The sequence below is a fragment of the Lemur catta genome, chromosome 7 (genome assembly GCF_020740605.2).
Source record: "Lemur catta isolate mLemCat1 chromosome 7, mLemCat1.pri, whole genome shotgun sequence".
Taxonomy (NCBI): Eukaryota; Metazoa; Chordata; class Mammalia; order Primates; family Lemuridae; genus Lemur; species Lemur catta.
In genome coordinates this window covers 47663406-47687204 of record NC_059134.1, presented here as the reverse complement: position 1 = coordinate 47687204, position 23799 = coordinate 47663406, and the positions used below count along the sequence as shown (strand labels likewise).

Genomic DNA, 23799 nt, shown 5'->3' with positions numbered 1-23799 from the left:
GGTATGACTACATGGTGAGTGCCAGGTGCACTGTCTGGAGAATGGACACGCTTGAGGCTCTGACTCAGGGGGATGGGCGGGACATGGACAATGTATATAACCTGAACTTATGTACCCCCATGATGAGCTGAAATAAAAAAAAAAAAAAAAAAAAAGGAAAGTGCCATTATCATTCCCATTTTACAGAAGAGAAACTGGGCTCAGAGAAGTGGAGTAACTTCACCTCTATATGTCCTCTTAATTATTATAGTCATATACAGATATTTGTATATGTGTATATATTATAGATATGTTACTATCTATAAACTGACATAATGGAATTTGAAAACCTTTCATTTCAAAAACTACAAACATATTGGTCAGGTAATACTCATAAAATCTTTTTTCGTAATGGAGGTAGATCTTAAAAGAAAAGGTCAAGCTATAATGGAAAAGCGGAAATATTTAGGTAAAACAATCTTATTTCATAACTTTGACTCCAGAGGAAGAAGAAAAACAGACATTTTATAAATTTTTAATCATCAAAGGTTAATTAATAAATATTTCCTAAGGACATACTTGTGAGAAAGACTCATTAGGTACATCTTACACCATGACTGAAGACAACTGGTGTGTTTTGGAGAAAGAACACTGTCCAGTGATTAGGCAAGGTCAATTTTGCTTCCAGCTCAGTCATTCCCTTGCTATGGGATGCTGGGCAAGTCACTTAACCTGAAGCTTCTATCTCTTCATTTATGAAACAAGGGCACTGAAAAAGATGATCTCCCTCATAGACCCCTTCTATCAATAAAATGTTCTGACTCAGCCTGGTGAAAGAGAACAATTCAGGCCACAGCAGAATTTGGCTACAATGAACCATGGTCCCATAACTTATGAGTATACCTCTCATTTCATTTCGAAGTCCGAGTAAAATCATCTCAAAGTTTTCCGCAGCAAGTTAACATAGTCATTCTTTCAGTAGTGCTTAGGCTCCTCTAAAGAATGTGATAACTTTCAACCAAATTTAATGTCCCTCTGCTATACTGTGAAATATTAATATATATTTGGTCTTTGTCCCCATTTCCTAGCACAAAGCTCCTAAAACCCTCAGAATCTCTGGAGTGATAAGAGTGCCTTTTGTATGCTAATGAGATGACTGGTGGCTGGCAGCCCCTAGGTAGCTTCCGGATGGGGGGTGGTCACAGGAAAGACCAAGGCATGATTAGAGGGTTGGTTGGGACTTTTCAGTCCCAGCTCCCAACCTCTGGGGAGAGAAGAGGGGCCCAATGGTTACACAGATCACCAATGGCCAATAATTTAATCAATGATGTTCGCATAATGAAGCCTGCATAAAAAACCAAAAAGGACTGGGTTCAAACACCTTCCAGACAACTGAACACATGGAGGTTCCTGGATGGTGGTGCACCTGGAGAGGGCATGGAAACTACAAGCCCCTTCTCTCTACCTCCTTCTGTTCGTCTATTCCATCTGGCTGTTCATCTGTATCCTTTGTAGTACCCTTTATAATAAACTGGTAAATATAAGTAAAGTTTTTCTCTGAGTTCTGTGAGCCCCTCTACCAAATTAGTGGAACCTGAGGAGGGGGTAACAGGAACTCCAATTTACAGCTGATCAGTCAGAAGTATAGGTGACAACCTGGTACTTGCAATTGGTGCCTGAAGTGGGAGCGGACTTGTGGGACTGAGCCCTTAGCCTTTGGGATCTGACTGTATCTCCAGGTACATAGTGTCAGAATTGAACTGAATTAGAGGACACCCAGCTGGTGTTCACTGCAGAATTGATTGCTTGGTATGGTGGGGGAAACCCCCACACATCTGGGGTCACAGAAGCATCCTGTGTTGTGGCGAGCAGAGAATAGGAAAAACACACTTTGGTTCTTCCTATATCCTTGACGATAAATAGCAAACTAGGCAAAATTAGTTAATATTAGTTACCAATAATAAGACTATCAAAGGCTTACATAGCACTTAGTATATGCCAGGCGCTGTACTAAACACCTTACATTGAGTTAATGTACACAACATAAGGTAAGATTCTAGATAAAGAAACAGGCTTAGAGAGGGCTAGTTACTTAGTTAACTGCTCCAGTGTCCGCCCCTCGGGGCCTCCACCCCTCGCTGCCCTCTTGGGCAGAAGTGTCACAAAACACAGAGCCATCCTGCAGATGGCCTGGTCTTTGGCTCTTCTTGCCCCTTTCTCTCTGACCCCCACGTATTCTCTGGCTTGGCTCATTTTCTGATCTCTGGCTCAAGTTCTGCCCACAGATTTCCTCAGATTGGATTTCCCCAGACAGCCAGAGGAGTGGAGGCCCCAGGAGGCCTCCAGCTTTCTGACGGGCACTACTCGGCCACAACAGCCACGTGCCACATGCCTCATGGCAGTCTTCCTAGCATGGCCCCAGTCAGTGTCCTAAAATCAACCTTCATAAGATAACTGGAAATTCATCTTTCTTAAAACCGGGAAAACTCACCTTTGACAAGAGTCTCAGTCAGAGGAGACAAGAAGCATTTCCCCAGGAAAGGCATTCAATGAACTGAGATAAATGAGACTATGCTTTGCAAAAGTTTAATGGTAGAACTGGTGCAATGCAATGGTCTGAAAATGGAGTTTTCAGGGCTGTGAACCACTAACACTCCAGATTCCTTCTACCTTATTCTCCCACTAGGAAGCCAAAGCCGCCAAGAAGGAAAAAGAGTGTGGTGAACCCCCATTAATATCTTGCAAATAAAGAATAATTAACATATATAAAGGGAAAAAAAATATTACCTAAAGATATGATATTCTCTGCTTCACTGATTTTTTTCACCTTGGATATAAGAAGAAAAAAATGTAGAAGAAAACACCAAAGGAGAGCAAAGAGAGCTAGTAAGGCTGCAATGCTTTTTCACTTCAAATGCAGGATCCATAATTATATTATTCCCTAAAATAATGGCTTTCAGATTGCTACTACTATTTAGGCTGAGATACAGGGGAAATAAATGATATCATCATGGGGCTTAACTGTATTACATGTTCATTTTATTAAATTTATGCCCATTAGAAGCATAGAAAATTGCAAGCCCATAACATTCACACACACACATGAAAAGAATCATACAAAAAATACATCATCTTGAATCTTAGTTTTTAATTTCTTTCCACAACTCCACAGAGCTCATAAAGGAAAAAAATGTTCCTACCATCCAGATTTATAAACTAGTTTCTATCAGTCTTGGGAATCACTAGTTACCCACACCACAGCAGGTGGCTGCCTGTTGCAACGCATCATCAGCATTTGCATGTAATTAATGCGGTATCATCTTATTTGGGTATTACTGCTAATTTGAACCAATCAGAAGAGGCTCCAAGGTAGGAAGGGAAGAAGTGGGAGGTGAGAAAAGGGCAATTTAAGCCAAGAGAAACTCCACATCCGTCCACATTGAAATCACAACCATGTATGGTTGCTGAAATGAAAAGGACTTGAGTGCCCCCCTAAAAGCTGGAGGGCAAAACACCAATGAGGTCTACTCTGTGGAATTCAGTCTCACCTGAGGATAAAGTTTTTTGTAATTATAAACAAAACTAACTGGAAAAGACATTTAACTAAATACCAGAGTGGATAGGACAGAGTTTCAGGACAGGCTCAAGAAAACACCACAGCTTGTTCAAGGGCAGCCAGAAATGAACTCCCTTCAGAGACAAAAAACAGAAGGGAAAGTGGGATTTTGCCTTTTCCCTTAACCATTATCTGGCAACTGTTGACTATCTTCCTAAAAGTCAAAATCCTTATTAGAAAAGCAGATCTTGAAACAATTTTTGCAGAAACTTTTTCCATTTCTGTTTCTAAAATAATTCAAAGGACTAATATTTAGAATTTTTAATGAGAATTTTAATCATCATGAAAATTTATAGAAAGTGTGAATAGGTCCAGGAAAATTAAAAAGGTAAATCTCCCAAATTTTAATTCTTGAGGTTAAGCAGTGTCTACAGGGAACTTAAATGAGGCCTATGGCCCGGACTTATAGTTTGTTTTTCTCCAGAGAAATTACATATTGAGAGCTAGTGAGAGCTGTAGGTCACTGAAGCCCAAGTCAACAAAGGAAATTTTCATGCACCTATTTTTCAGTAGAATGGAAGTGGCACAATGCCTAGCTCAAAAAATACTTGTTGAATGAGTACTAAATGAAAGAATGAAATATCCCCAACGAAGGAGTGACTCCTACGTCACATTCAGCCTAAATCTAGACTTGACTATGTTACACAAATACTATTTAAAAATCTTATTCATACCAGCTTTATTTATAACAGCCAAAAATTAGAAATAACCTCAATGCTCTAAAACAGGTGAATGGTTAAACAAGCTCTGATACATTCATACCATGGGACACTATTAAGCAATAAAAAGGAACAAACTATTGATATATACAACAACTTGGATGAATGTCAAGGGAATTGTGCTGAATGTAAAAAAACCAGTTCCCAAAGATTACATACTGCATGGTACCATTTATATGACATTCTTGAAATGGCAAAATTATAGAAATGAAGAACAGATTAGTGGTTGCCAGGGGTTAAGGATGAGGGTAGGGGAGGCAGGAGGTGGTGGGTCTGCAGAGAGGTTAAAGATCAGATCTCCACCTGAGCCTGCTGTAGCAGCAAGTGCATGCATAGCTTTAGAGAGCTTCCATAATTATTGTGCGTTCTTGCCAGTTACTTTCTCTGAACCTCAGACTTCCCACTGTAAAATGGGGGATAATATTTTTACAAGGTTGCTATGTGAAGAACACATGGTGCTCATAAAAGGCCTCACTTGATGCCAAATTCACTAGATTTTCAATAAACATGTCCACCTTTCCACGTATACTTCCAGGCACTAATGCTCACTTCATAGCTCAAAATGGCAGCCAATTCTTAGTAAGTTTATGTCTTTTCCATAAATAACCACTGTTTTATTCACTTAGCATCCTCACCTAAAGATCAAAGTTTGCTTACATTTACAATGACAAAGCAACGAGGTCAAAGTAAATGTAGACAGAGGATGAAATAAATGGGAAGAGGTAAGTTCAAGTGGCAGATGGTAAGGGGATTTATGGGTAGCTGTTAGGATAGTGTACTGCAAGTCCCTCTGTCCCCAGGTCACCTCAGAAGATGGCTTGTCTTGGGCTTGCTCTCCTCCCCCATGGTTTCGCGCAGTGGTTCTGTCCATAGGCAACACAGACACTAGAGTAAGGAAGCCTACTGACCTCTAAGAACAGTAGCCTGAAAAAAACTGAAAGGAGGAAGAGGGGGCCCTCTGTTTATTTTCTCTGCTAGGGAAGCTATTTGTTTTCAGGGTAAATCTGCTGCTTCCTTCTCAGGGCTGGGAGTGCCTCAGTCCATTCTTACCCAAGGGTGGTAATTTTCCCCCAAGTGTGCAGCTGTCTGAAAATATATTTGCTCTTGATGTGTCACTGGGTCATGAGGAGTTCTCTGAGAAATACTTTACACATGGGTGTCTATGAGCCCAGGCAGTGGAGATATTTGCTGACCCACGAAGCAGGGATAGGCAATCACTGGATCTGGTTTCAGGGTCCAGTTTTCAAAGAATATACTTATCTCAGTCAGTTGGTCAGTCAATTGCATTTTGAGTCCTAACTGCACACCTGGCCTCTGCTTAAAACTGAGGAGGAATCATCCATGACTGAGACACAGCAGGGCCCCTCCCTTTATGGAGCTTGTGGTCTAATTCTGCACACTCACATTTGTTTGCTTTACTTCTATCATAATGATCTTGTGTGGCACACAGCACCACAGGTGGCAAATAAAAGGTCTCAAATAGAATGTCATTCCAAGCACATTCCCTATAACAAGCAGAAGAATATAAAATACAAAGAATACGAAGATATGTCCATATTAGACTATAAAGGCATATTTTGCAAATCTCAAGAAGATGGATGTGCTTTCTAGCAGAATTATACATTTTACATTTTTAAAGCCTTATAAGTTTTATTCTCTTATTATTGTAATTAACAATAGCATATGCTTATTAAGTACTTACTATGTGCCAGGCACTATACTAACACCCTTCAAAGAATCATCTCATTTAATCTTATAGTGGTGCACATTATTATTCTTATTTTATAGATAAGGAAACTTCAGCTTAGAAAAACTAAGGGATGTAAACCCAGGATCAGCTGATTCAGAACTGATGTTCTACACAAAGCTACACCATTATAAGCCCACTTGGTTTAGAGAGGAAAAAAAAGGTAATCATTGCTATTACTGAAGAATGTATACTGTATAGATCCTTCAAAACATATTAGATTGAACTATTGTAAAATTGCTAATACAGGTTAAGTACCCCTTATCTGAAATGTTTGGGATCAGAAGTGTTTCAGATTTTGCAATATTTGTGTACATATACACATATAATGAGATATTGGGAGAATGGGACCCAAGTCTAAATATGAAATTCATTTATGTTTCACATATACTTTATACATACAGCCTGAGGTAATTTTTATATAATATTTTCAATAATTTTGTGCATAAAACAAAGTTTTTACATTGAACCATCAGAAAACAAAGGTGTCATGTCAGGGCTAAAAAAATTTTAATTTTGAAGCATTTTGGATTAGGGATGCTCAACCTATATACAACTGTTTTGACCTACAGAGGTGCCAATTTCACTTGGTTCAATCTAATATAATATCAAGAGACAGAATGACATGTGCCTAGCCACAGCACAGCCCCTGACCAGCTGGCTGTATGACTTTCAGCAGTCATCGAACATTTCTAGACTTCACTTGCATCACCCCCTAAAATACAGAGATTGAGCTGAATTTTTATTTAGGTTCCTTCCAGCTTTATGATTACAGGGGGAGAAGTGAGGAGAACCACAATTCATCTGTTCAATAATTATTTATTAAGTACCATTCTAAATTCATCTGCATTTCAAGGACAGCCATCCAGGAATTTCCTGTCATCCTGGGCTCATACATGTTAGAGAAAAAGAATAAGTTTGAGGATTCTTGCTTGCCTATGGGGGTAACTGGGATATGCCCTATAGTGCTGGCAGCTTCCCTCAGATCACAGTTTCACAGAAGAGAGAACCAAAGGACCTGGAACCCACGTTAGTGTGAAGAGATGAAGTGTGGCAGAAGAAATGTTCATGTGAACAAACGTGTGTCTTCCAAAAAAAGAACTCTCAGTAAATATTCTGGCTCACAGAGACCTCCAGAAAAACATTCCACTTTACTTGCACCTCTAGATTTCATTTAGAGATGACCATCTAGCCTTTTAACTTAAAAAAAAAAAAAATTCCCCTCAGAAAAGCCCTCAGCTTTGCTGGGTAGAGCACTTAAGCATCTAGTCACAACCTTTGCAGTGATTAAAAGTTGGGAGTAGAGGCTTACAGGAAAACACCAAACTGCTACTCTGAAGACAATGATTCAGTAACTGGCTATGCTACTTACTAGCTTTGTGAGCCTGGACTTATTATTCAACCTGCCTCTGCCTCAGTTTTCTCATTCATGAAATGAAGACTGGGATAGATGACTTTCTAAACATCTTTCCCATTCTAAATGTCAACCAGTCCCTTATGTAAGTTATTACCATCTAATCTGCCATCTGTTCCCTTTTGCACTGTCCATTGTGGACATAGAAAACAGCTGTTTTCCAACATGCCTGCAACAGCTCTTCAAATACATTCTTGAAGATTGTTATGCGTGCTCACTTGACTTCCTCTCCTCTAACCTAAGTCAAAGTCCCAGTTGGAGTCATGTGATTAGCAAGATGTTGGGAGTGGGGGGTCACGTGTCTAAACTTTGAGCTCATAAGGAAGAATACGCAGCAAATAGCTGTTTACTTTCTCAACTTCTTGTAACTGAGAAAGACCCATAACTCCCAACTTCGTTCCCTGGGAATTCTACCAGCGGCTATAGAAATACAAAAGCTGCAAGAGAAAGGGATTAATAACTTTGATGTGCTGAGATCAAACTTACACACAATATATAATTGATTAATTCTATAGGACATATTATTATTATGTGTCAAATTTGGAAATTCACCCAGTAAGAGTCGGACAAAAAAGGCTAGATGAGTATAGTCTGCTCCAGGGAAAGCTTGTTGCTCTGTAGGAGGTTACACTCCAGGTCATTGACGAGGACATAAATCACCAGGGAAACCATGACACCAACCCAGCCTCTAGTGGGGGGTAATTTTCAAATTAGGGGTGACCCTGGGCTCTACCAACAGACCTCTCTCAAACCCACCCTTCTAGGGTGTCTCAGAATAGACTATTCAGCATATTGGAGGCAAATGAGAGCCAAATGTCACTTTGTCTTCTCTGTTCTAAGTCAGGGCTGTTCATTTCTCTCTTGACCTGTAGCTTAACTTTCTAGTCCATTTAATGGACATCTCTGAATGGGGCTCCTATGACATGTGTCAATTTGAAGTCTCCAGGAAGACATTTTTCTTCTTCCAACAAGTACCGTTTGGAAACAACAAATTAAAAAGTAAGAATGATTTTATCAGAGAAATCATAGAAGTAAATTCTTAATAAACAACCTCCTACACAAAATTCTTCATTTCAGAGCTTTTTGTCATGTCGCCTTTATTCCAAATACAAATACCCACAAGGAAGAAAGTAATTTGAGAACTGTTATTATAAAATTTTATGTTTTAAAGATGAGCAGTTTTCTTTTTCCTCTTCAGGGACTTTGAATTACAAAATTTGTCAAAGAGACAGGCATGGAAAAAAGTTACAGCCACTTCAAATTTTGATAACACCCATGAAATTTAAACTGATATATCTCATAACCAATGTTTTATAAACCTGTCCTTAAAAATCAATGGCATGCTCTCAACACTTCCTATCACGGAAATTGTTCCAACAGACACAGAAATAGGCATTTCCACAGTTAAGGCCTCACAGCTGTCACATTATTTAGTTCCGCACAAATGAAAAATCCTATTACCCAAAAAAGGTTAGAGAATCTGTGGTTGGAATTTGGCAAGCAATTGCACTTCCACATTGTTTTAGTTAGTACCCTTCCTCAATGCAAACATGAAGCCTGCAAAATATTTAATTAAAAATAACTATTTGACTGCAAACATGTCAAAATTAGAAGTTAATGCTTTGCCATCTTTAACGATGTTATGTAACTCATTAGAGAAAAGAACTCACAGTTCCTCAATTCCCATCCTCCAATGACTCCAAAGAGCAAATTTGAATTTTAAAGGATAACACAACAAATAATAAAGTTTCCCACTTTCTCAAGGTCACAGAATAGACTCTCATATCACTGAACTCAAAAGAATCCAAATTCCCAAATGGGCATCCTGTCTCTTCATGAGCTGGTCCCTCTATGAGGGAACTTGCATTTACAAAGTCTTTTCTCCTTGTTTGAGCTTGATTTCTACTGTTTGCCTGGTATTTGAGGGGAGAAAAAAATCATTATTTTGGTGGAGAATATAGGAAGTAAGACTCAAACATGAATTCTTATTTCTTTCTGAAAAAAAAAAAGTTTAAATAATTAGTTGAGGTTTACATAGAAGTAAAAGAAAAGCAGAATTTCTGGGAGTTTCCCCAGGAATTCATGGAAAGTGGAACAATTCATTGGCACTTTCCTTCTAATAAATAAAACCAATATATAGATGGCCTTTTAAAATGTCTGGGTTCCTATTCCCTTACAGTAACACTAAGGAGAGGTTAAGTGGCTACGCTTTGGTCTCCACATTTACATCTACCACTTACTGTGTGACCATGGGCAGGTTACTTAGTTAGCTTCCTCACTGGTAAAATATCTACTTAAAATTGTAGTGTGACGATTATATGAATTTGTGTATATGACTTAGTCTATCACGGGTCGGTAGTGAACAATGTTAAGTATTAGCTGTTATCATCACTTCTACCACCACTAAATCTCTTCTCAGCATCCCAAATCAAATCACATCCTACCAAGGAAAAAGATGTATTTCATTCTCTAAAATGATGGTGGCCTGGCCTCAGGTTCACCATCTGATCTAAAAGGACTGAACCCTCTCTTCCACAGCCAGAGCACACTAACGGGAGCCGAGGCCTGAGCTGCTCTGTTCTTTAGGCAGAAGGGGCCAGATACTTAAACCCAGCAGTTTCAGTTGCATTCATTAATCAATGTTAATTGTGTCTCTAGACTGTGCTGAGCACCATACCAGGTGCTGAATTTATTTGCTTGTGGTTAGCAGTTTCTCTGCATTCTCTAAAGCCAAGGCCTTGTTTCCTTACTGCAAAGTGCTGCTTATGTAAAACAAATATTACATAAGAAATATCTCCCAGGATGAAACCAACAAGAATAATAGAGGGTACCCCAAACTGTCCACTTCTATTTTTTTCTTATAGTTCTATAATATGAAAATCCTCACCTACTTTTTAAATTTGATAAGGCAGATTATTCCCAGATGATGAGTTTTTGAAGTATCTGCCAGAAAGGATGACTTCAGGCAAGGTGGCTCTGAAATCAACAAACTGATGGCAGACCATCAATGCCCCCTCCCTCACATCTACCCCCCCTGTGAATAGAGCTGGGAAGGCTGCCAACTCTGGGAGTCCCATGGGACCCGGGAGAGGTAACACACAAGCACAGAGCATGCACATAAGCTATCATCACCAAGGAAATCCTCTCTAAAACTTGCAGCTAGGCACCAGAAGCTTAAACTGCTCAATAGAAGGGCCATAACATTGACTGAGGCCCAGGTAAGATGTAGCCACTTGTAAAAACAGCCGATGTAATGATGATTATTTTATGAAGTTGCATCATTGTGTTCAGGCAGCACAGGGAAGGAAAAGAGCACTGACTTAGGAGTCCAGCCTGAGCTTGAATTCCAGGGATACCACTTAATAGCTATGTGACCCTGGGTAAATATTTAACTTCTTTAAGTCTCATTTTCCTTATCTATGTTATACAGCTTCAAATTTGAGGATCTTTGTGAGGATTAAAGAAATGATTCATGTTAAGTGCCTACCTGCTGTCTCACACACAGTAGAAACTCAACGTGGTAAATGCCCTGTCCACCTCTCATTTTAAGGCAGGAAAAATGTCCCAAGGAACTCTTCCCTTGATTTAGAGGAATAATGAAAGGGAAACCAAGGCAAATATTACCCTTAATTTTTCTAAAAGCCTAATTCTGATAACTAATATTTTTAGGGCTCTGTCAGTACCTGAAATATTATGAAAAATGCAACCAAACCTTCTCCAATAAGCTCTTTCTCACCCAGATTATATAGTGGGCAACAAAGAAGGCTTCAGCTTGGTCCTGCAGAGCACCATGAGCTCTGGAACTGGAGCCCATATCTTCCTGGCTCCTCTGCTCCAGTCTCTTTCTATCCCAATCCCCAATGCAGCTGCTAAAAAGAACGATAACTGTTTCTCTCCGCACAAGTAATCTATACATAGGATGGCATGTAGAGTGAGGGTAGGCAACTTGCCTTAAGTTCTTTTCACTTACTCAGTAATAATATCTGTCAGGTACAAAGCTTGACTAATACATACTTTAAAATAAACCTAAAACCTAAATATATCAGAAAGCTGGGAGACTTTACAGTTCCTAAAGTTTCACTGGGTCTAGATTTAAAATCAGAAGGGCTGAATTTAAGCTCTGGCTCCATCTCAAACTGACCATATTACTCTGGGAAAGCTATTCAATTTTTCTGAATTTTAGTTTCCTCATCTGTGAACTGATAATATTACTTACCTAATAGAGTTATTTTAGCATTAAATGATATCACATGTGGAAGTTTTAAAAACCATAAAGTTCTATACAAATGTTACATTATAAAATTTTAATCTTTTTTATTATTGTCCCTTTTGTCAGCTACAACCTGTGTGCTACAATAAAATATTAGAAGTCTATATTTATACATAGCTCTCCCCAGCTGGCCCTAGCCTACCTGGACACTTTTCTATCTCCCACCACACCTTAGTTTACACCCACTGAGCCCAAGTTCAGTTTTTCTGTGAGCGCTCCCATTCCCAGTCCTCTTTCAGACAAAAGGATCATCACAGCTTCTGACACTTTCAGTTTGGAATTTCAAAGCCTGACATTCATTTCCAAAAGGTGAAATCTGATTTGGCTTGTAGAATGACAAAAAACCACGTAACTTTCTTAAGTACCACCTTTAAGTGCCCATATAGATATAGTCTTAAGAAATGGGCCCCTCTCTTATGTAAAGACCAATAACTTCTCAGTCTGTAACATCTCCAAAGTCTTAGTGCCCCCCCCCAAAAAAAATGATTGGCTTTACATTTGGGGCATATCATCGTGTGTTGAAGGGATCCCCAAGTCTAGTCCCAAGTGTGATGATTCACTAGGATGATCCAACAAGACAGCATACAGTCATACTCACAACTATAACTTATTACAGTGAGAAGATATGAAGCAAAATCAACAAAGGAAAAAGGTACATGGGGTGAAGTCTGGGGAAAACCAGGTGGGAGCTTCCAAAAGTCCTCTCCCAGTGTAGTTACACAGGATACACAAGTTGTGACAACATGTGCAAAATGTTACCAATCCGAGTTCATTAGAGATTCAGTGCCTAGTGTTTTTATTAGGGGCTGGTCACATAAGCATCTCCCACCTGACACATACCCAAATTCCAGACTTCCAGAAGGAAAGCAGGTGTTCAGCATAAACCATGTTGTTTGCACAAACAGTTTAGGCACAGTGAGCTACTCTTAACATTTAGATTGGTGGAAACCCTCCTGAAATCCAAGTTCCCAGCCACCAGCAAAAGGCCAAATTTGCAAACATGCCTTTCTAAGGATAAGCTGTTTCAGGCCTGCTATGTTAATTCTTTTCTGTACACATGGAAATAAAAATCCCAGATATCTAATTAACTGCCCATTGACCACTAAAGAATATGAGAATAGCCAATCTATGTATTGAAATCCTTAAAAAGACAGTGAACATAACTCGGCGCTTCAAAATATATTCATTCAACACACTTGTACTGTGTCATGGCCTTTGATCATTAAGGAAATAATAAGTCCCTTCCGTCTCTGCCCTCCAATAACTTTCAGACCAGCAGGGAAGATAAGATGAATATATAAAAAATGATAACACACAGTGGTACATGATGATGGTCATAAAAGAGGTATAAGCCAAACACTAAACCAGTTAGAGAAGGGAAAGAAAAATTCCTGCTGCAATGAGCCAGAAGATTTGGGGAATAATTACCATAGCGCTGCAGTTTTAAGGACAGGCAGGATTTGAGAGTAAGTGACAGGATCAGGAAGAGCTTGACAAAGGGGAATAAAAGTCCATAAAAAACATCCATAGCCGGGAGTGCTGGCACATGCCTGTAGTCCCAGCTATGCAGGAGACAGAGGCAGGAGGATGGCTTGGGCCCAGGAGCCTGAGGCTGTAGTGAGCTAGGATGGTATCACTGCACTCCAGCCTGGGAGACACAGCAAGACCCCATCTTTAAAAAAATAAAAACATCCAGTCTCCTTAATGAAATGTACAACGCTGTCCATGATCAGCCTATTGCCTATCTCTCTGGCCTCAGCACCCGCCAGCCTTGCCTTGAACATGAAACTGTGCCCACCACACTATTTTCCATTTTTCTTGACTTTCTGATTCCTATTAATCCATGTCTCCTCTCAAGTATCACTCTTCCAGGAAGCCCTACCTTGGCATTTGATTTCCCTCCTCTGTGCTCACATCTGACTGTTGACATTACACTGTGTAATTATTGACATCTATCTTCCCCACTGAACTCTGAGCCTAAAACAATATCTGGCACATAATAAACATAGTAAACAGTAAGCATTTGTTGAATAAATTAACTAATCTCCAATCTGATGTTCTTCCCACTAGAGCATGCTGCCCCTTTTATCAACAAATGTTCACTGATTCATAATGGTTTAAAAAGAATAGCAACAAATTTTCAGTAAAGACCAACCGATCATACCATACTTAAATATTAAACTAAACTTACACACTTGGTCAACACACCTACAGCTAGTGAAGCACACAAAAACACACCCTCAAGGACCTGACCATTCCCACCCATAGTTCATCAGTCTTGGTGCTTTGGTCTCAAAGGAAAGAGACCAAACCAGAAACCATCACAGGACTAGTCCGAGACTTGATTAACACAGCGAGAAGGAGTTGGGGCTTGGCACATGGAGGAGTACAGGTTCAGAGACCTAGTATTCCAAAAGCCCAGTGTGGGAGGCCTCCACGATTTTAAAACATATATCTTGCTCCCTGTGCACTGAACGTCAGCCCAAGACTTGTTTTTAGTTCCTGGCTGCTCAGAGAGTGATCCTGGGGAAAGTCTGCCAGAGAAGGGAAAAACCAAACATATCCACCCCCTCCTCATTTCCTCACACACCAAGCAAACACCTGTGCTCAGCTCTACAGTAGGGTCCCATCTGTCCCCCACAGAATCTGACAGGTGGAGCTGTACCTCCTCCACACCCTTGGCTCCCAGCCACACCTTGGTTCCTATGGAGAAGCAGGTGATCGTCTTTACACTTAGGCACCTCTAGTAACCAAGGCTAATCTCCCCAGTGGCTCTCCCCAAGGAACCCAGATAATATTAATATGTCAGGTTTTCCCTCTGGTCTGGATAAAGCACACAACTATCAGAAAAACATAAACACAGGCCTAGAAACACACACACACACACACACACACACACACTTGTGTGTACTTGTGTCTGGTCCTGACTGCTTGGGCAGAAGGGCCACCCAGCTTCTTGCAATTTTCTATAGATAATAGTTTTACCACCCCAGTCTCCCTGCTCCTCCCCCCAGGAAACTCAGAAACTGCTAACCACAGTAGCACATGCTACTACAAAGCACTAACCAAAATCAGCATGCATTGGGTGTCAACTATTCCTAGAATCTTAAAGTCAATTCTGGAGATATAAAAAGAGGCCTTAAACATTCTTTCTCGGTTCAAGCCTCAATCATTTTGCCAAAAGCACACCTTATGGGTCCGTTATGGAAAAAAATGGTAAATATGCTTAACTCCAAAGCAAGACAATTTATCTTTTTGTAATAATTTGGCTCCAGTTGTAATACAGTCCATAAATTAGTATATGGAGTCACCATTTTCCAACACATTGTATACCTTCCTGCAGAAGTCTTGAATTAAACAGGAGTACCATCTTTACAAATACCATTACCTTTTACCAAAAAAGCTTTAAAATATGTTATCTCATCTGTACCCACCAGTTCAAACATGTATGCCAATCGACCTCAAATCCATCTTCCATACTCTGGGCAGTGTTACTGTCCCTAAAAAGAAATTTAGTTGGTTCACTCACAATACTGAGAAATATCCATTAGTTCCTTGCAGCCTCCATCATAAAGTTTTTAGCCTGATTTCACCTTTTGTCTTCAGCTTACCACATTAGCAGCACCTCCAGCCATAATTTATTTGCCCTACGTGCCAACTCAGTGGTCTCTCCCTGTTCCCTCAGTGTCCCATGCCCTTCCTGCCTCCATTCCTTTGCATGTGAAATGTCCTTCAACCTTTCCTCTCCACTTTACCCCTTCTCAACCTAGCAAACTCCTACTCAGCTATGGGTCGAGCTCATTTGTCACTTCCTACTTTCCCAGTTGCTTTCTTGGCAATCTCACCATAAGCTATATTGTTTATACTAGAGCATTTACCATGTTGTACTCTAAGTATTACTTTACCATTATTACCCTCAATAGCCAAGAGAAGAAGCCAAGAGGAAGGGAAGGGGAGAGAAGAAAAAGGAAAGGAAAAGAAGGAAACTGACATTTATTCAACAGTGACTCTATGCAAGGCACAGTGACTCTATGAATGCAATTTTTTCGGAAAAGGAAACTGAGATTCAGAAAGTTTAAGTTACATGCTCAATTACACAAGTAGTAAGTGAGTCCAAAGTTTACACTTGAGCTTATCTGACTCTAAAGCCAAGTTCATTCCACTACAAAGTGGCCTCTATGGGAAACATGAGCTTCCAGACTCACACTTGCCCGTGGACACTAGCCAGAAACACCTACTTTACTATAACTCCTCTCCTATCACCTTGCCAGCCATTGTGCTTCATAATTCTGGCTTCTGACCTTCCACCTATGATTGCACCTCAAAATCATGTTATTAACCATCAGATGGCAAAGTGTCCCTAGGATTCTAGTGAGAACACAGTGATTACATTTGCAGAAAGGTGGTACGATGCTATTTCAAAAAGATTCAAGGGTGCACATTATAAAACAGAATAAAAGAGTGTCATGTATGAGTGATCTGACTATGGAAACTAGTATAAAAAATTCTTGAATTTTAATAAATCCCCATATCATCTACAGTATAAAGATCAACTTCATTTTTAGTCAAGTTCTTCAGTATATTCCCTCGCATTTATCAAGTTGTGATGCCCCCAGATAAAAATGTAAGTGGGGTCTTCTTGGCAGTTCTCCAGAGTCATATTTAAGTTGCTTTAGTTCCAGGCATTGCTACTTTGTAACTGCAGCGGTAAGCAGCTTACACTTCAGGCTGTAGTGTGCTGGGAGAACTCGTTTTCTTTTCCTTGGAAGAGTATGTCAAGTCCATCATTTATCTCTATGGTAACAGAAATAGCCCAAGTCTTCAGTTTCAAATATTATATTCTGCTATGAGACTCATACCAAACAGTATGTCTTGACACAGGATTCAGTAAGCATGGTCATAACATCTTTCCTCTAAAGAACTTCCCCAAAAGAGGCAGTAGTGGGTAATGGAAAGAACACAGGGTTTTGAGTCCAAGTAAGTAACCTGAGTTCAAATGTTTGTTTTGCCATTTACTGTGTGACCTTGGGCAAGGTACTTAACTTCTCTGTGCTTCATTTTCTATCAGTAAAATGGATAATTATCATCTACTTTAGAAAGTAGTCCTGCCAATTAGATGAGCAAGGACCTGGCAAGGGACTGACACCTATGTGTCAGTATCCACTCACTAGATAGTACACTTTATGTTGATCACATTCTTATTATTTGTAGCATCCTTAAAAGGAATGGAAAAGAAAGATAACATCTTTTCTCTTCCTAAGGACCATAAATGATGTGATTTACCTAATGTAAATAGAACTAATACTTAACTTCCTAAGGGCAACACTTCAGTTACTACATTCCAGGGCAGTGTGGATTCTTAAATAGGCTACTAAGCTGCTAACTCATCACTTTGTATTCTAGTGTCACCCCTAGATATTTCCTAAAATACTTAAACATTAACTATTACTAACTCTAAATAACAAAAATTTTTAAAGTTTTGCAACAAGCCCATTTTCAAGTATTATCTTGTGTGAGACAGGTATGATCATTTCCATTTACAGACACATCGAGGAAATCATATGCTATGATAGTTACAGAGGTGGGGATGGCAAAGGTCTCAGGATGCAACCCTGAACACGTCCCAAGATGGCAGAACTAAAACAATCCTGGAATACATTCTTTAAAAGAAATAAAAATAAAACTGAAACCCAGACCCTTTACTTCTAAAACTCAAATGACTAGTCTAAAACCAACAGTGGTGAAGAATCTGCCCTAAGGAATCTAACATGGTGCAGCTCAGTCTTCCTCCCAACACAGATCAACAGCGGAGGAGGTAGGAGCCGTCAGGGCACAGATCTGACTGAGCAAGTTAGCATGGCCTGGGATCCAGCCCGTGCCCTCAGCCTCACAACCCTGTGTTTTAATCAAATGACTCAGCCAGTGGCAGGAGAGCCCAGGCGCCTGTGGCCGTGAGTAATGGCAGCACAAAACACATCTGTCTAATCAGAAGCTGATGGCGATGGCGTCAGTTCTGTCAAGACTTACAGTAAAACAATGCTTTTGCAAGGGGGAAAAAAGCCATATATTCACCCAGAAGTCAAGTAATGCCTGCCTTTCTCGCTCTAACTCAGAATACAAATTTGTGGAATTGCTTGCTAGGTCTTATATCCACCCACCCACCCCCAAATAATTCTTGATGCATTTATACAAACAAGACAACTTACCTAGGAATAATAAACCAAATCTATTTCTATCAGTAGCTACAAAGTATCTAGAAAGTGTGACATTAGATAATGCTTTTATTTTGGCCTTCTTTTATCTCAATTATCAATACAAGTGATAATGCATAGAAAAGTGTTTTTGTAGGTTGTTAAGTACCTGCAAACATCTGAGGACACTGCACCACATTTCAGCAAAGACTTCATTTCTGGAGAGTGATTCATTCATTTACTTGTTCATTTATTAATTTAAAATACCTTACTAAGTTCTCATTGAGTGCCAGCAACTGTGCCAGGCTATGTGCATGCAGAATTAAGCCCGTGAGAACTCAATCTTTCCCCAAATTGGTCTTTTCATCTCCAACCTATTCCAACCACAGGTGCACGCTCTCTGTCCTTTCTTCTGTATCCTCTCTTCCTCCTGCCCTCCCTCCCTCCCCCCGCTCCTGTTCTGAGCCACTCAAGAGTGAGGTCATATGCTTCTCCCACATTCTGCAAAAGTCCTAGCACAGGGCCAAGTGCCCAGAGGGCACTAAGGAAAAATACTGTACTTAGAGACCTTAGTGAAACACATGGCTTCATTACCATAAAAAACTTGCTTTCATTATATTCTACTCCTGTCAACACCCCTTCTCAAAACTTGCCTGAAAGCAGTCTCTCCTCCTAACAATCTCAAGAGGTTCTAGATTAATAGTAACAAATAAGTGAGTGAAAACAACTCTCCTCTCCATGATCTGTGGATCATGTGTTCTGCATGAGGGCCTCCAGCTGGGGAGACCCTTAACAAATCATGAGGGGGCATCAAGGGGTGGGGAACCTGCAACCTTCTGACTGAATCCAAATTTTACAGAACAAATCCTTTTAATAAATCCATTTTCTGACACCCGATTGACCTGGATGTGGAAATTCTCTACCAGATTTCTATCTGGGCAGACATGAATGGAAAATAACCCAGAAACAGATTTTTAAAACTGGAAGGAACCTCATCTGGTCCAACTCTCTAACTTTATAGATAAAGAAACTATAACGGCTTGGGGAGAGGATATGACTAAACCCAGATTACACAGATTGTCTTTGGTGGCAGATGCAGACACCAAGCCACCAGCTTCCCAGTGCAGGACACCTTATCTCCTCAGAGCTGCCAGGAGCAGGATGCATGCCTGACAGCAGCCCTTGAAGCAGTGGCCACTGGCACTCACCACACCCACGCTGGGTACACTGCCTTTCCAGTTGCTCTTATTGCTTCCTCCTAGCGCGCCTCTGCCTTGCCTGGGGCAACTAGAGACACTCTCAGGAGCTCTGGGATTCCCTGTGCAAATGAATAGCTCCCTTGGATGGTAAGTCTGCTTTTATTCTGTAAAATGGGATTATCTTCTTTCTCTTCTATTCAGGATTGTGATGAAGATCGAGATACTAGCCACCAAGAAATCCTACATTTTTTAAAGAAAACTTACAGTAAGGTCCTGATAGAGCATTTACATCATAATTAAGTCCTACTAATGTTAAGCCAAGAGTTGGAGTCCAGCATTTTATAAAGACTGACAATGCTTTTGAATCTTTCTACATTTAAACTTTTTAAATAGCATATGCACTTGTATGCAATTCAAGTAACAAACAATAACGCCTGACACTGGAGCCTTGCAGTGACTCTGGTAGTGGAGGCTAGAGTAGGTTCATTATCCCCAATTTACAGAGGAGGAAACTGGCTCAGAGAACCTACCCGTCTTGCCCAAGGCCACACAAGTAATAAAATGCAATGCTAGAGCAATGACCTTGTCTAGGGCCCTCTCCTCCTCACTGAGCAAAGTAGCTTTTGAATGCTATACTCAAATTTTGCACAACAACACTGAAGAACTACATTTGTTGTTATATTTGAGATATTTAGCAAGGAACACAGCTTGACCCTGTGACTTTAGCAACAGTACTCCTCTCTGCTGGAAACTAAATAATACAGGGAAATTACGGAGTGGGGGGGGTTGGCTTTGGGGCTCACAAACAGGATTAACCTTTATGATGCTTTTAATTATTCATAATTTATTCTCCACATTCTTTTAAAAACACCTTGAGATAGTTCTTAGCTCTATTATTTAATCAAAAGTAAGAGCTGGAGCACAGTGGCTCATGCCTATAATCCTAGCGCTTTAGGAGGCCAAGGCAGGAGGATCACTTGATGCCAAGAGTTCAAGACCAGCCTGGGCAATAGTGAGACCCTTATCTCTACAAAAAAAAAAATTCTTTTAATTAGCCTGGCATGGTGGTGCATGCCCATAGTCCCAGCTAATTGGGAGGCTGAGGCAGGAAGAAGACTTGTGCCAGGAGTCTGAGATTACAGTGAGCTATGATGGCACCACTGCACTCTATCCTGGGGTATCAGAGCAAGACTCTGTCTCTAAAAATAAATAAGTAAATAATTTTTAAAAACTGTCTACCTTTTGGAGGTGATGTCTACTAAAAAAAAGAAAAAAAAACTGTCTACCAGTGAGATGTTTATTTAAAAAAAGGACTGTATATTCATTTGTGTGTTTTTTTTTAATTTACTCATATAGATGCAGAGAAGATCTGGAAGGCTATATCCCAAGTTTTGCATGAGGTATTTCTGAGTATAGATGTATTGATTTTATTATTACAAATGCTAATCTGCATTATATCTTTTTTCTGCAATGAATATGTATAGTTTTGGTAATAAGAAAATTATAAAGGATAGCTTTAATTTTAAAACATATTCTTCATTCTGAAAAATGGGAAAAGGGGTTGTCTCCCCAGCCAGTTGAAAAGCTCTATTACTGTGAACCAGAAAATGGAAAATGTAAACAGTATTCTCAGCTCCCACAGAACCTCGGCCCTGCTCCTCCCTCTGGCTACTCCCAGCCCCCAAGAATATATAATAATCTGCCAGGACACCAATTTTACCCAAATATTTTAAGGAAAAAAACTTTTTTATATAGTTAAGCCAAAGTCCACATATCATGAAATCAAATGAAAAAACTGCATAAGTCCTTAAAACAATTTTCAAGCTTGCTGGGGCCAATTTGAATTATACTCTGAACCCCAGGAGCACTTATTGGTCTTCTTTCCCTTGGAGGGTCTTTGGAGAAGTTTAGGAAGCCCTACACTACAGCAAACAGTATCATCTGATTCTCCCCCTCCCCCCTTTTGAGAGAGTGACAACCACATTAAACCAAATCACTTTTCCTTTTGGAAAAAACAGTGCTAAATTTTCCTTCATCTACTATATCTTTAAATTTTCTTTTTGAAACAGGTGGTAGCAAACATATTGCCAGGGAACTCTAGAAGCCTACAGGGCACAGTTTACCCTACCTCCCGTGCCCAGGGGAGAACCACCTGGCCTGACATCCTGGGTTTTGAGGATGGTGAAGCCCGTGCTGGCCCTGGGCAGCCTCACATTTCCACAGGGCAGCAGACCACTGTGCACAAGGTGCTAATTCATTCATTCCACAAATGTTTATTGAGTGAAGTCTGAAAAAAGGCCTCTTAGGAGACAGTGGGATCATTCACAAGCCAACGGTCAAGTCTAACGGATCAGATGTGGACAATCGATCTTTCATTAGACCCCACACCACCTCTAGGATAAAGCAAACAGGGCCCCTGCCCCACCCACGCACTAGCAGCTGGGCAGGATCAGGCAGGCCTTCTAGAACAGGACTGCTGCTGAAAGAGGCTAAGGCAGTCAGATTCCTGCCAGAATAACCAAAACTCCTGCACCATAAGTGACATAATAGCTCTAAGATGCTTTGCGTAGTGTCTGACACCAAATGAGAGCGCAATAACGTTAGTTGTTTTTGCTCTTCTTATTCCAGCTTGCTCTTACTCAAGGTGCACAAAGCAAGTGAAAAGAACACAGGTTTTAGAACTGGACTAAATTTGGATCTCACCTATGCTACTTACTAGTTATATGATCACGGGAAATAATCTTTCTGATCCTCAGTTTCTCATTTGTGAAATGGGGCATAGTATACCACCCCTCAAGCAGCTTGTGAGAATGACAGACCTATTATATGTAAAGATGACTGCCTGGCCCATAGTACTTGCCCAATAAGACAGTCAACATTGCCCTGCCACCTTCCCCACACCTTCTCTTCTCCTTCCTGGCTGCTCATCAAGGGCCCCGGAATCTGATTTCACCTGGATACCAGACTAGGGGTGAGATGAGACAGAAGAACTACAGGGAAGTGGGGAAGGTGAGAGGAGGGAACTGCCGGTGATCTTCCACAGAAACCCATCAAAGTCCTCAGCTCCTTTCAACCACCCTACTCTGTCTGGCTGCTCCATCCAGCTGACAGCAGGGGCCACCATCCTAGCTGGGAATGACTATCGTGAAGGGGACAGGAACCTGGATAACAGTTTGCATCCATGCCATCTTCCGGTGTCTGTCTGAAGCCCCGCTGGGCTTCCTCTGCACACCCCTGCAGGCTGTGCGGGTCAGCAGACTGACAGTGTGATTCACAGTGTGTTCTTATCTCGGCTTCCATCTCAACCCAGAGCCCAGAAGTCTGCTGGTCACAAACCAGCACTAAATGAAAATAAGGACTTTTCATTAAGGCAGGAAGTGGAGCCCCTCAAAGTCAAAGGGGATTTATAAAGGGAGGACAAAGGAAAGGGAAGAGGAGGCGGCAGGAAGGGTACAGAGAGAGAGACCCACTTCCTACATGTTGGTGGAGCCCTAATGTCTTAGAGACGCTGAAGCAGTCGGTTTTCCACTTTGAAAAGTAAATCCCACCAGTGTGATTTATAGCTCGCCGCGGGACGAGGTCTGGGTGTAAGAAGAGAATTACAAAACATTCCGCTTATTTTCAAAGGAGAAATCAACAGCCCTTCCCCGCCCTTCCCAACACCCCACCTGTAAGTAAGTCCTAACGCCTTACCTTTCTGCACCTGAGCAGTCAGGACTCTGCAGCCAGGTCCTGCCAGCGGCCAGCCCCGAGCCCACCCCGGCCAGTCCTCGAAAGCCTCCGAAAGCGCGACAGCCCAGCGCAGCCCCTGCCTACCCGGGCATCCCAGCCTCCTGGAGACTCGGCCGCCTGGGCAGCGTAAGGGGCTCTTGAGCAGGTGGGAAACTGAGGAAGGGAGCTTGCTGGGTGCCAAAACGCAGTTCACGTTTTAGAACTCAATACGTTCAAATGACATCATTCTACGCCAACTCCCTCATTTAACACAGGAGGAAACAGAGACTCAGAGAGAGAAATTAAGTTGCCCGAAGTGACACTGCGAGTGGCCAAAAAAGTCGGGACTAGAACCCAGGTGCGCTCCTTTGAGTCGCGGCCGGGCAGGGGGCGCATCTCGCCGCCTACCTGGTCTTCTCTCCCCCCAGCCCTCTGCCCGGTGTTCCCAACCCGGCAGCGCCGGGCGCGGCGCGTTCCCTCCTTCCAGGCCGGGCGCTGGCGACTCTGCCCCGCTCGCTCGCTCGCTCGCCGGGCGGCCCAGGTGTTGCCCGGCCGCTGTCAGCGCCGCGCGGCGTGTGCGGGCTCCCCCCGCGGGCGGCGGGCGGCGGGCGGCGGGCGGGCGCGCGGGGGCCGTTCCCGGGAGCGCAGGCCAATGGCGCCCGCCCGCCCCGGCCGCCCCGCCCGCGCCCGCCCCAGCCCTCTCGCCTTCGCTTCTTTCGCCCTCCGCCCCCTCCTCTTCTCTCCGCATCCTCAGCTCTTTCTCAAGAGTACCTTGCCCTGAAACAACTCATTTTCTGTGCAAATAAAGCAGCACTGTTACTTTTTGCTCCCTGCGCGTTAGAAGACCCTGGAGCTCGAGAGCCCCCACACCCAGTGTGGGGACAGAGCCGCGCGGGGAAAGGGGAGCGGATGGTATCGAGACCAGAGATGGGAGCAAGTTGCTTTAATCCTCG

General features: G+C 41.6%; 1 protein-coding gene across 8 annotated transcripts in view; it reads right to left on the bottom strand.

Moving 5' to 3' along the window:
* The window catches only part of SYTL2 (synaptotagmin like 2), a 102294-nt gene extending 78890 nt beyond the window's left edge, over positions 1–23404 (bottom strand). For all 8 annotated transcript variants that reach the window (XM_045557208.1, XM_045557209.1, XM_045557213.1 and 5 more), the window contains exon 1: positions 23255–23404. The gene's annotated coding sequence lies outside the window, so the exon portion shown is untranslated. The remainder of the gene's footprint in view (positions 1–23254) is intronic.
* Between the last annotated feature and the right edge of the window lie 395 nt (positions 23405–23799).